Source organism: Mustelus asterias, chromosome 2 (assembly GCF_964213995.1).
Source record: "Mustelus asterias chromosome 2, sMusAst1.hap1.1, whole genome shotgun sequence".
Taxonomy (NCBI): domain Eukaryota; kingdom Metazoa; phylum Chordata; class Chondrichthyes; order Carcharhiniformes; family Triakidae; genus Mustelus; species Mustelus asterias.
Genome location: NC_135802.1, coordinates 102,358,019 through 102,371,769, shown reverse-complemented (window position 1 = coordinate 102,371,769; position 13,751 = coordinate 102,358,019).

The window sequence follows — 13,751 nt, the reverse complement described above, 5'->3', positions numbered from 1 at the left end:
CGGAGCACATGTTCAGAAAATTGGCTGCTAAACGCATTTGCCTGAAATTTGTCTCTCTGCTATTTTACTAAAGGTACGAACCCATTTAAACTAAATGGTTTAACATTTCCACCAAAAGAGCGGAGAATGAAAATTCAGAAAAATATATTTTAAATGTTCATGCAATAATAACTCACAAAGTAATCTCAGCCATTCATTATTTTTGTTGAAAAAAATATTACCTTCCAAATGTTTTTATATTTTTGCATTCTGTTCATTTTTCAAAAGTTAAACAAGTTTAACATGAGCGACAAAAATCATATAACATTTTTTCTGCAAGTGCACACTGTGCAGACAATACTGACATTCAAATTAGCTTTTCCTCTCTTGGAATCATAGAATCTCTACAGTGCAGAAAGAGGCCATTTGGCCCATTGAACCTACATCGCCAACAATCCCATCCAGGCCCTATCGCCGTAACCCCACGTATTTACCTTGCTAATCCCCCAATACTATCGGGCAATTTAGTATGACCAATCAACTTTCCTCCACTGTGGGAGACTGGAGCACTCTGAGGAAACTCACACAGACACAGAGAGAACGTTGAAACTCCACATAGACAGTCACCCGAGGCCAGAATTGAACCCGGGTCCCTGGTACTGTGAGGCAGCAGTGCTAACCACTGTGCCACCCATACAATGTAGCCATATTTGCAAAGGAAAGGAAACATTGAAATACAGCCTTAACTTTAGTGAGTGGACATTTGGTATACTTGCTTATTATTGCTGTCTATTATGTTTATGTGTATTGGTATATCTGAGAGCCTTCCTTCTTACAAGATGATGGTTTGTGCCTTGGTGGTCAGCTCTATATTAAACATTGCCTGGTGTGGCTCAGGAGTCCTACACAGGCTCTGCTGCACTTGCTGCAGATGAAGGCAGCGAGGTGAGAAGTGGAGGACTTGTTGTTTTATCTGAGCCCTCTTCTCAGCTAGCTAAGCTTTTCATTTTTCTTCATTGCTTCAAATGCCCCACTGAGCAAAGAACAAAGAACAAAGAACAATACAGCACAGGAACAGGCCCTTCGGCCCTCCAAGCCCGCGCCGCTCCCCGGTCCAGGATTGAATCCTGAATCCAGGATCCCCGCCCAATTTTCCAGCCTATCTACATACCAATATCCTATCCACCGAGCTGTCCCTCACAGCTACGATGCTTTGTTCATTACAACCTATTAACTTACCCCCACCCCCCCATTCCAGACCATGTGATCTCCAGGGAGAGGCGAAAACCCAGAGTGAAAAACCCCAGGGCCAATATGGGGAAATCCAAAGGTCTGCTGCCTACCAGTTGTTTGGATCGACGTTCACCATCTTTATATCTTGCTCACAGATGTCTGTGTAATGGAGCATGAATGACTAACAAGTGAAGATTCAATGGCCAGTTCAGTGTACAGGAGGTCTTTGAGTATATTACCCTTATCCATCCAGTGAATGTGAGTGAGCTATCACAGATATCATTTGCTTATAATGGGTGTATGTTGATGGAATTAGCACACTTCAGGCCCTTCGGGTTGATGCCTTTGCCTGTTAAGAAATGTCAAGGTTACATCTCGGGCAGTGAAGGTGGGAACTGTTCATCCTTTTTTACTGCCTAGCATATGTTGTCCAAGTATCACGACTGTAGAGGAGACTCACATTTATATATGTATTTATATGTGCAAGAAAAAGGGAAAGAGTCTGTGAATCCACTTATGTGAATGTGTATTTCCTTAATTCAAGCAAGATGTCAGAAAGGAACCAAACTAATAATGTTAGTAGTTGAGCTTGACAGTGCATCGCTGCTGAACCTCAGACCTTTTCACCTAATGTCGCACGCCAGTCAGCTCCAATGATCACATACCCACTTTGTATGTTGATGCCTTAGAAAGCTATGTAGTGATAATTAAGCTGCACTAAAACAAATTGATAATGACATCTTGTGACATAAACAACCATGATTTGTTTAATTAAGCCACATTCCCTCATAGACTGTAGTCTTCGATCTTCCAAGTTATTGAAAAGCATATTTATGCAAATAAAAGTATGGCCAAATGCCACGGAGGGATTTTTATAGGATTATAAAAGTAAGGCAACCTTTGGTTTGTCTCTACAAGTTAGAAAAGGTGGAATAGGTTTTCATCTACTGTGATTTTCATTAGAACACTCAGATCTATTCAATATTCAGGTAGAAGTACTTGTCGATAACCTGCAAGAAAAAGCTCCACTGATGGTTCGTTGACCTTATTTAGTCATATACAGGTCATGAAGCTTCTAAACTCAATCTTTGCCCTACTAATTGAGGTCCGCTGAGGTTGGTGGAACAAGCATTCCAATCAGTGGTTGATGATTTATTGATCATCATTGAGAAGTGCTTCTGTGTAAGATATTTAGGGGGACAGGACCTTGCTCAACTATGTTGCTTAATGTTGCTTTTTGCCCATGGAACATCTTAACAAAATTCACTGTCTAGGTTCAACAATGAGCAATGTCTATTTGGACGAGGGACTGAGAGCAACTTGTCATGGGAACTGGTACTCCATCAATCGGTCCCTGTGGAAAGGTGCCCCAACAAGAAAGTGGGAGCAGGGAAATCAATGGAGAACAGTTAAAAAATAAAGAATCCCCTTGCATTCCCAAATCTGTGCAGAAACAAATGATACAATGGTATATCATAGAATCATAGATTTCTACAGTGCATAAGAGGGCCATTCTGCCCATCGAGCCTGCACTGCCCACAATCCCAGACCCTATCCCTATAATTCCATGCATTTTCCCCAGCTAATCCCTCTGACTAAGGGGCAATTTAGCATGCCCAATTCACCTTACCCGCACATCTTTGGACTGTGGGAGGAAACCAGAGCACCTGGTAACCCAAGCAGACATAGGGAGAATGTGCAAACTCCACATAGACAATGACCCAAGCCGGGAATCGAACCTGGGTCCCTGGTGCTGTGAGGCAGCAGTGCTAACCACTGTATATAAACAATAACCAGGGGTTTGGGGATTATTATGGTGTGTAAAATCACAATCAGTACTCCTCCAGGGCTGTGGAAAGAAGACTACCAGACATTAACCTCTGCACGTGTGAGTGAATGTAAATGAGTAAATTTTGTCATCAGGAAACCAACCTTTGGGCCATGTCCATGAATCCTCTTGAGTTGACAATATTTCTTCTGGCTACATTACAGGAGGCAAGAAATTAATTGGTCACCTTCACTATCGAACTAAGGACAGTGGGTGGGCTCTGGAGGCATGAGCTTCAGACAACACTGCTCAACAGCAGGAATGGCAGGGAAGCTCTGAAGCCACCATCAGTATCAAAGGATGGAGCCTTATTAGGCCCATGACAAATGGAGACATCCTTCATCAGGAATTCCACATTCAATGCTGAGGGTCTTGACTCCTTTCTTTCAGCAGTTCCATGAGTTCTGGTTGTTCTCCAAGTCCTTGCCAAATTGACTGATGTTCCCATATGAGCCTAGCCATAGTATGGGTTAATTGACTGTCAGTGTCAGCAAGCTGTCCAACATCTGGAGATATCACCCTATCTTGCCTCTACCCAATGTGCAAAGGATAAAGGCATTGATCCATGCATGTCCTTCCATCAGAAATAGCTGTCTAGCTATCAGGAGTGGAAATCTCGCACAGCTTCTCCTGTTTAACGAGCACTACTGAAAACAAGTCTGGTACTTCTATTGTTATTTTAGTTGTGATCAGTTATCTCAACATAATTGAACTGAAATTAAGCACAGACCATTCTCTATGCTTGCTGTAAGCAAATGAGTTTTAATTGTCTCCATCCAGTTTCACACTTAACAAATCAGCATGACAAAACTGGCCAAACTTTGGCAATAAATTGTCACTGACTCTATGGTCTCATTCACTGAGAGTATGATGAGGGAAAAGGAAAATGTTACAATGTCACAATAGGGGATTATCTTCAGAGACAGAGGTTACAGCATGCTGTTGGTGCAGAGCAAGCTTTACTCAACATTTGGGCCATCCTATACCTGACCTGAAAGCACTTGGTGTCAAAGGTAAAAAATATTCAGCTCCCTACCATTGACATCTTCCACCTTGATACCAAAGTTCACAACCCTCCTCCCAAAGGAAAATACATTCTTAGGAGGTTACTTATGGCTCTTGTCACACATTTGTGAAAGCGTAAGGCTTTGGTGGATGTTAATCAGTAATGTGCTCCAGTGAGTGTAGGCTGATTCCACATATTATTCCATAATATTTCCTCTGTGCACTATGTGTATAACAACATTGTTAACCTCTTTTAAAACAGATTTGCACACCATACGGAGGAAATCCTTCCCCACACTGAGTTCCCTGGTAGCTGGCTGATCGCAGAGGGAAAAGGAAACTGGACTATGAATTTACCTGTGACATTTGTGTGCCCCTCTTCACATTAAATCAGATCGAAGCAATGGTGGAGTCCTGGGTTAGCTGCTTTTCAAGGATGTGTATACGGTACAGGGGAAGCAAAAGAGGAACAGAGAATGGTCCTGATTTTCTTCACCAAAGTCAATGCAAATACACCATGATCAGCGTGATGGTATCAGAAATAGGGGTGGATTTGTGTCCTGGTTTTTACCCTCAAAATGCCTCCAGAAGTTGAAGCAGTCACAGATACTTCTGCCTAAGTTTGATAACATTAAAAGGAGGGGAATCCAAGCATGCATGTTAGCCAGTGTTAATTAGAGCTCAGGAAGAATTTAAAGCTTTAGAACAGTTTTCAGCAATGCTGCCACTCAGAGTGATCAAATATACTCTCAAGATCTACATAAGGGAGAACCATCAATTTGGGACACTTCTTTGAATGGATCATGGGGACACACCTATGTTACATTAATCTACCCCAGAAATCTCCTTCCCCCTCACCTGAGACACGTGGTCCACAGCACTGTAAATGGCAACTCTATCCATCTAAGATAGTTAAGAGGCTAGGAGCCTGGGAAGTGTGATGGGTTAGGAACGAAAGTGATGGGAGGATGGGAATTCCCGCTTGTTGCATTTCCAGCAATGGAATGGGACCACAGCGAGTTCGTCCTCAATTTTTAAAAGAAAAGGGCAGGATTAGTGGCACGGAGCCATACGGACAAAGAAGTCCCAGGTTTACAGAGTGAAATTTGGCTTAGTATCAGTAGGTCATTTCATTGTCTTACCAGTTCTTCTCCACTGTCCTGTTGAGTATATTAATTTCTTGCTGGATACAGTTCAACATCTGCTGGATGGCCTCTGGTGACCATTATGTATCGCTCAGTGCAAATCGTGAATTATTTTAAGTTTATTTATTTATTAGTGTCACAAGTAGACTTATATTAACACTGTAATGAAGTTACTGTGAAAATCCCCTAGTCGCCACACTCCGGCGCCTGTTCGGGTACACTGAGGGAGAATGTAGCATGGCCAATGCACCTAACCAGCACATCTTTCGAACTGTGGGAGGAAACCAGAGCACCCGGAGGAAACCCATGCAGACACGGGGAGAACGTGCAGACTCCACTCAGACAGTGACCCAAGCCCGGGAATCGAACCCAGGTCCCTGGCGCTGTGAGGCAGCTGTGCTAACCACTGTGCTGCCATACTTTTTGCAATAATAGAGCCACTTTCATTACAAACATACAGAGTGATTTTCCAATCAACAGTAATGTTCTCAGCGTGGATGAACTGGATGAACAAGGAGCAGAAAATCCCATCTTTGTGTCCTTGGTGCAAGAATATAAGTGGAAATTTTAACTCCTCTTCTTGACGGGATATCAGGTAGGAGGAAGTTGGTGAAATAGAGGGCAGGAGTGAGATGCTCAGAGTGGCTCTCCCAGCACCAGGTCTCTAGAACAAAGAGCCCCTCCCAGATAAAATTACAACTTTCCTTTTTGGGAGCAGGAGTACCCCCCACCAGGGAAGTGTAGGCCTCCCCTGCATTGGATTCCTCCAGCATTGCAAAACATTGGGCAGCTCAGAAACCCATCCTTCCCCAACATCTTATCAACCCTCTTCCAAAGTTACCTTTGACCCAACAACTGGTCTCTGGGCAGAAATCCAACCAGTGGTATGCCCAAGTATTAAAATCGCCTGTGCCTCTCACTGCTGCTCTCAGGCAAACAAACCACTCACTGAACTGCTTTCCTGTCTGGGGTTGAAAATTCCCACCATTGTGTTCAGAATGTGAGAGATTGATAATGCATGTGTAACCAATGTACTTCAGGGCACCTAACCCTTTAGAATCATAGAATCATAGAATCCCTACAATGCAGAAGGAGGCCATTCAGCCCATCGAGCCTGCACCATCAACAATCCCACCAGGACCTATCCCCAGAGCCCCGCATATTTATCTTGCTAATCCCCCCGACAGTAAGGGTCAATATAGCATGGCCAATCCACCTAACCCGCACACCTTTGCTCTTGAATTTTAACATTTGGGTAGAAACTCCACTTGGCATTCATTCACATTAATTGGGTGGAAACTCCACTCGGCAATTAACCAAGTCTCACATATGGAGAAGGAAATATTTAAAAGGAAAGGACCATGCTTTTGTCTCGGCAATTTTTCATTGAAGATGGGCTTGGCTTTAAAATACAATCTTTCATACATGGTGTCGTATTTCATTCCAAGAAGCTAAGTAGAGTTCCCATTTCTTCTTCTTTCTGTCTCACCCTCAGCATACTGTAGCGAGTGAGTGAATTCTAAAGGAGTGTATTTCGGGGTATAATCGCATGCGTGTCAAGGAGCTGTGCAGATTACGAAATACCTGTGTATGAGTTGATTACAGTGGAGGTGGATTACATTTGACCAGCCCAACTCTCTCGGAATTTAACTGTTCCCGATAGCTTGACAAGTCAGGACAACTGGAGATGTGGTCGACTGCAGTCGATGACCTGCAGCACCTCTTGGGTCTGTTCCAGTAGGCTTTACAGTTGTCCACCCAGCTGTGCTGCGGTGCTTTCGGTACCAGTAAAGGAATATCATTTCCTCTGCTATCTCTGTCAAGGCAGTTTTGTTTGTGCACTTGAAAAGGGTGGTTGGAGATCAGCGTTCTCCCTCACACGTAGACACCAGCCCACATCTCATCTAGTTTGGCCCACGAACCAGTACAGTTACAGGCATGTGGCCACTACAAATGCAAACAGTGATGTGAAGCCACAGGTGAGAGCTGGTTGATTGTCGGGGACAGGTGCAGTTATCCATCCCACTTTGAAGTAGCAAGTAGCTGAAGGAACTATCCTGTACTTTCTCAAGAGGCTAAGGAAATTTGGCTTTTCCGATACGACCCTCACCAATTTTTAAAGATGCACCATAGAAAGCATCCTTTCCAGATGTATCACAGCTTGGTATGTCTCCTGCTCTGCCCAAGATTGCAAGAAACCACAAAGGGTCATGAACGAAGCCTAGTTCATCACGCAAACCAGCCTCCTGACTCTGTCTACACTTCCCACTGCCTTGGAAAAGCATCTAGCATAATCAAGGACCCCATGCACCCTGGACATACTCTCTCCCACCTTCCTCCATCGGGAAAAAGGTACAAAAGTCTGAGATCACGTACCAACCGACTCAAGAACAGCTTCTTCCCTGCTGCCAACAGACTTTTGAATGGATCTACCTTGCATTAAGTTGATCTTTCTCTACATCCTGGTGTTGCTATGACTGAGACACCACATTCTGCTCTCTCTGCTTTCCTTCTCTATGAATGGTATGCTTTGTCTATATAGCATGCAAGAAACAATACTTTTCACTGTATACTAATACATGTGACAATAATAAATCAAATCAAATCATCTGATGGACACCTCACAGCCCGATGCATTCATATAAAATGCAAAGAACTATATTGGTGCCAGGAGATCAACTGGAATGGAACCACGCTCACATCAACTGTTATGCTACTGACCATGTCTGTGGGCTTTGTCATGCATATGATATGCCCATGACAGGAGGTAAGATTAGGAGAGTTTCCTGGTTAACCAGAACTGTGCGGGAGCTGCATTGCAGCAGGCTCTCCACATTAAAAGATTCTACACGGAAGCTCTTGTCACAAGCTTGTGGCAAGTGTCCTCCTCACTTTGAGGAACTGCGAGAGAGAGAGAGAGGGCTTCTCCTTGTCTTTTGCCAAAGTTACATGGTCCTATTGGGAACATCCTCTCGGAAATTCCTGCTGGCCAACTTTCTGTTATTAAATATGTACATCCTCTGTCCAAATGGCAGGCAAAGGATTCAAACCAGATATGTCTTGGATATCCATATAGTTTGAAACAGAGCTGAAAATATTTTTATTAGGAATCAGATTGAAGGATATCGGTGCGAGGGAGAATCAAATATCATATAGAATACAATAGTTCTTTTGCAAATAGGATCACAAAACTGTCATTTGTGCATTGCGGATGGTCAGAGCTATAAATGATGTTAGTTTGATATCCTGGAGTTTTGCTTGATTACTTCAGTGGGTCAGGGAGAAATTTCACAGTTTTATCTTTGAAATATTACCTGTGGTTAATCCTGTCTCTGAAGAATTGAAGTAAGTTGAGCAGAAATTGTGATAGCACCATTTGTATTTGGTATGTTAGAAGAAATGGGCTCAATGAACTGAAGAGCCTTTCCCCATGCACTATTTACCTATCCTTTGCAACAAAACATATTTGTCATCTTGCCTTTCTCCAGAAAATTCCATCTAGTCCTTTGACAGAAAGTGCTTTTGAAAACTGTTATCCGAGATAACATGTTTTCAATGTTTTTATAAAAGGAATTGACATTGAATATAAAGTTGTTTATATTATTTATAAATATATATTTCTATACGTGTGAAAGGGTTATTTTTGTCAGATAGAAAGATTGGGGCTTTCTTAGTTCCACCATCCAGAAGGTTTGTCTAAAGTATATCTTGTATCTTGACGGCGTGCCTATATTAATACTGGTCCCTGGTCATTTTCCTGTGGATATGATTGGTGTTGAATAGATTGGGTTTGGAAGTGTGAGAGTCGGCTCTGGTTGGAAATGCCCAGTGCTTGGGGTGGGATGTAATTTTGCTGTCACATCTCGTATGACTGAAGCTTTGTGATGTGACAGGTTAGGGTCTAGACAGGAGCTGGCAGACTGTGCAGCCCTTCGCTTTTCAGGGTTTTTTTTAGTTTATTTGCAATATGGTCTAATTAAAAACTTTGCATTATCAATCAGGACATGATAAAGCCCATTCCCTCAAGTTCGCAAATGGGTAGGAATAAGATGCAGTCATAGCTGGAACCTGTTCACTAAAATGACACTCTTGATAGACCTTAATTGAACCTTTTAATTACAACAGTAGATTTCTGAACAGCTACGGTAGGCACTGGAGATTTATTTTTAGTGTCCCACCTAAAATGCTAACTGTTCTTTCTCTATCAGTGATTTATTAGCCATTGTCAGCTGGAGCTCATTTGATAGCACACTAGCTTCAGAGTCAGAAGGTTGGCTTCAGCTCCCACTCCAGGGACTTGAGCACAAAATCTAACCTGCCGCTCAGAGGGTGTGCCGCATGGTCCACAGTGTTGCCTTTTGGATGAGTTGTTAAACTGAGGCCCTTTCTGCCTTCTCAAGTGAATATAAAATCTAACGTGGGCGGCACGGTAGCACAGTGGTTAGCACTGCTGCTTCACAGCTCCAGGGTCCCGGGTTCGATTCCCGGCTCGGGTCACTGTCTGTGTGGAGTTTGCACATTCTCCTCGTGTCTGCGTGGGTTTCCTCCGGGTGCTCCGGTTTCCTCCCACATCCAAAGATGTGCAGGTTAGGTTGATTGGCCAGGTTAAAAATTGCCCCTTAGAATCCTGGGATGCGTAGATTAGTGGGTAAATATGTGGGGGTAGGGCCTGGGTGGGATTGTGGTCGGTGCAGACTCGATGGGCCGAATGGCCTCCTTCTGCACTGTAGGGTTTCTATGATTTCTATGATTCTATGAAAAGATCCCGTGGCACCAATAGTTATCTGTCAACTTAAACTTTAATGCCTATAAAGGGAATGTTTTGGTTATTATCACACTGCTGTTTGGCTGCTGCATTTCCTACATCACAACAGTGATTCCACTCCTAAAGTACTTTTTTGGTGTAAAGCACTTTGAGATGTCCTGAAATCATGAGCAGTGCAATATAAATATGTCTTTCTTTTATTGCATGTTCTTCGTTTATGTTTCAGATTTTCACACAAAATTTAGTCTTAGATTTTCTAACAGCCTCATGCAGCTAACGGTTCAGCCTTCAACCCCATCCACCGTAACGTACTCCAGCCCTACAATGCTCCATGAACTTGGCATTCCTTCAACTCGAGCATCTTGTGCATCCCCTTTATCCATCTATTGTCGCCAGACTATCAATGACCTATTGCTCTGGAATTCCCTCCCTGAACCTTACTGCCACTTTATCCCTCTCTCTCCTCCTTCAATCAAGCTCTTACTCATGTTTATTTTGACGTCGGGCAGGATTTTACATTTGAGATCAGGACCCCAAAGTTGGGGATCATATCAGGGTCCTGATCTCGCACCATTTTGGAAATATTCACCTAACTCTCGGAATTCTCTGGCCTCCCCTTGACGCTTTTCTCGGTGGCAGGAGGCAGTGCGCCATTGGCTGGCTGCGGGATCTTCTGGTCCCAGCACTGTCAGTGGGATTTCCCATTGATTCCACCTCACACCACCGGGAAGCACGCAGCGGTGTGCGCCGTCAACTGGACCAGAAGATCCCGTCAGCGTGAAGAGTCAGAAGATTGAGCTGAAAATTTTTGTTTCGCAAGATTGGCCAACCAATTTTGGATGGTAGACGGGCCCTACAGCACTGAAGGAGCTGCAGTCCAGTGCAGTATCTATGTAAGGGAGAGAGTGGGTGCCTCCATCTTAATGACTACGTATTACAAAGCTGAAGAAAATAAATGGCTATAGCTGCTGGACCATTACTGTGAAGGGGAATCCCCTTCCTGGAAAATTCCCGGAAGCAACAGCTTATCGGCTAAGTTCTATGGGACTGTATTGGCCCAGATCTGCTGGAGGTATATGAGAGAATGCTTCTCGATGGCAGCATGCTGGATTCCATGAGAAAAGGCATCATTACCCTCATCTACAAGAGGAAGGGGAAAGGGAAGAAATTAGGAATTGATGACCCATTTCACTGTTGATGCGGACTATAAAATTGTGTCCAAGGTCTTCGCCAATTGGTTCATGTCTACTCAGAAGTCAGTGATCCACCCTGACCAGATTGCTCTGTACCCAACAGGAAGATCTCTGATAACCTTGCATGACTCAAGCATACAACTACCTATGTGCTAGACAGGGATGTGGTTACTTGCCTCATCAGCCTGGACCAGGAGAAGATCTTTGACAGAATATCGCACACCTACATGATGGATGTGCACTCCAAATTGAGTTTTGGGGAGGGAATCCACAATTTGATCCAACTGCTCTACACAAACATCAATAGCCCAGTTTCAATCAATGGGTGGGAATCAGAAAGCTTTCCAATTAAATCTGGAGTCAGGCAGGGCTGCCCTCTTTCTCCCGTCCTGCTCGTGTGTTGTGTAGAACCCTTTGCTGAGTCCATCAGGAAGGATTTGGGCATAAGAGGAGTGATGATCCCAGGAAGTGGAGGCACTCAGATCAAAGCCTCCCTGTACATGGTTGACATCACTGTCTTTTGCTCGGATCCACTGTCGATTTACAGACTGATCAACATCTGCGACTATTTCTGAGACTATTTTGAACTGGCCTCAGGTGCCAAGATAAATTGTAGTAAGAGCGAGGCCATATTCTTTGGGAACTAGGCTGACCGATCCATTGCCCCCTTCACTGTCTGGTCAAAAGGCTTGAAGGTGCTGGGGTTATAGTTCAGAGGAACCAGGGCATGTGTTAGAAACTGGAAGGAGCAAGTCGATATAATGAACCAAAAACTAGATGTGTGGGAGCAATGCTCCCTCTCCATTGGAGGCGAGAACCTGGTCAGCAGGTTCGATGCACTGTCAGTGTTACTCCTGCACTGAGGCTATCACACAAGCCATTTTCCGCTTTATCTGGGGTCAAGATTGGACTGTGTTTGAAGGGACGCAATGTACAAACCGCAACACAATGGAGGCAAAAATGTGCCAACATCGCCCTAATCCTGATGGGCATCTTTGTGTGTGCCTGCATCAAACTGTCTATAGATCCTTGGTATCTAAACACCCACTATGTGCTGAGGTTCTACCTGTGTTGCGAAGGGTGAGTCTGGCCACGCTGTTGCAGAATGCTCCAAGTAGCTGGACTGTGCAGTATCACCTGTCCTTCATGGAAAAATTATGCAGAGAAAAACTTTTGACCACAAGACCATCAGGCAGTTGCATATAACATCCTAGAGGAAACGGAAATGGTGGATCAAGTTGAATGATTCCCTGAGCAGATTGGGCAGAACTTTCAACAAGCACCAAGACCCAGCTTGACTGGTGATGAGAAAGGCCCTCTCTGACAGATCCTTCCTACACATGCGGAGTCTCATTCCATCAGCATGTTGCCCTCGAGGTGACTGTGGTGGGGAAGAGACTGTTGTCCACCTCCTTGTGGAATGTGCATTCGCAAAGAAGGTCTGGAGAGAGATGCAGTGGTATTTGTCAAGGATCATCCTGAGCAGCTCTGTGATGCAGGACTCTGTGCTCTATGGGCTGTTCCCTGGGACGCACACTGAGGCAAACATCAACTGCTGCTGGAGGATCATCAACTCAGTGAAAAATGCTGTTTGGCCTGCCCGAAACTTGTTGGTCTTCCAGCACAAGGAGTTGTCCTCAACCGAATGTTGCAATGCTGAGGGATGCACTAAAGCTTGGGGCAGTTGCTGCAGAGACACAATAGAGCAGGTTGCTGTATAAGACCTTTCAACCATAGTGAACTGAGGGGAGTGGAATTATATAGAACTCTCTCAGGCTGTACAACTGACATTGAATGTATACAGTGAATATTACAGATTTCACAATGATGTAGAGATGCCGGCGTTGGACTGGGGTAAGCACAGTAAGAAGTTTCACAACACCAGGTTAAAGTCCAACAGGTTATTTGGTAGCACGAGCTTTCGGAGCGCTGCTCCTTCATCAGGTGAGTGGAGAGCTGGGTTTACAAACAGGGCACATATAGACACAGACTCAATTGCAAGATAATGGTTGGAATGAGATCTTAATAGGTAATCAAGTCTTTATAGGTACAGACAATGCGAGTGGAGAAAGGGTCAAGCACAGGTTAAAGAAGTGTGAATTGTCTCAAGTCAGGACAGTCAGTAAGATTTTGCAAGCCCAGGCAAGTCGTGGGGGTTACAGATAGTGTGACATGAACCCAAGATCCTGATTGAGGCTGTCCTCATGTGTGTGGAACTTGGCTATCAGTTTCTGCTCGGCGATTCTGCGTTGTTGTGTGTCTTGAAGGCCGCCTTGGAGAACGCTTATCCGAAGATCAGAGGATGAATGCCCATCACTGCTGAAGTGTTCCCCAACAGGAAGGGAACATTCCTGCCTGGTGATCGTCGAGCGATGTCCACTCATCTGTTGTCATAGCGTCTGCATGGTCTCGCCGATGTAACATGCTTTGGGGTATCTTTTCCTATAGTGTATCATGTAGCCAACGTTGGCCGAGTTGCATGAGTATGTACCGTGTACCTGGCGGATGGTGTTCCCACGTGAGATGATGGCAGCCATGTCAATGATCCGACATGTCTTGCAGAGGTTGCTGTGGCAGGGTTGTGTGGTGTTGTGGTCACTGTT